This window comes from Phasianus colchicus, unplaced genomic scaffold (assembly GCF_987193195.1).
Source record: "Phasianus colchicus unplaced genomic scaffold, bPhaCol1.hap1.1 HAP1_SCAFFOLD_44, whole genome shotgun sequence".
NCBI lineage: Eukaryota > Metazoa > Chordata > Aves > Galliformes > Phasianidae > Phasianus > Phasianus colchicus.
Window position 1 is genome coordinate 1,006,955 of NW_028325224.1, and position 546 is coordinate 1,007,500.

Here is a 546-nt window from a genome sequence, read left to right on the forward strand (position 1 = left end):
CTACCCGGCTCCGCCCGGCTGCCAGGCGCGGCGCATCCGCCCAGGGGTCGCTGCGGCGCCGTTCCGGCAGCGGCGGCCACGTCTACCCGGCTCCGCCCGGCTGCCAGGCGCGGCGCATCCGCCCAGGGGTCGCTGCGGCGCCGTTCCGGCAGCGGCGGCCACGTCTACCCGGCTCCGGCGGCTGTTCGCGTCTTTTGTGTGTGGGGGGGGCGCTGCTGCTACGGTGCGGCCAGAGGCGTCGCTCTAATTCTCTGCCTCCAGTTATGTCGAGGTAAAGGTCGGCTGCTGTCGGAGCCTTTGCCGGTAGTCGGCGTCGTCGTCCGTGGAGCTTTCTTTTCGGATGCCTTTACTTTTCGTCGGTAGGAGAGAGTGCGGACTCTGCTCCGGAGATCGGTGGTGAGCGGGCGCTCGCGAGCTGGGTTGACCGGCCGGCCAGACGGGTTTCGGCGGCGGTCGGCGGTGGCGGCGGCTCTCTGGGGCGTCGGTTCGTGTGGTCGATCCGGTCGCTTCGGTTTGTCCGTCGCGCCCCGTCCCGCCGTTCGGTGG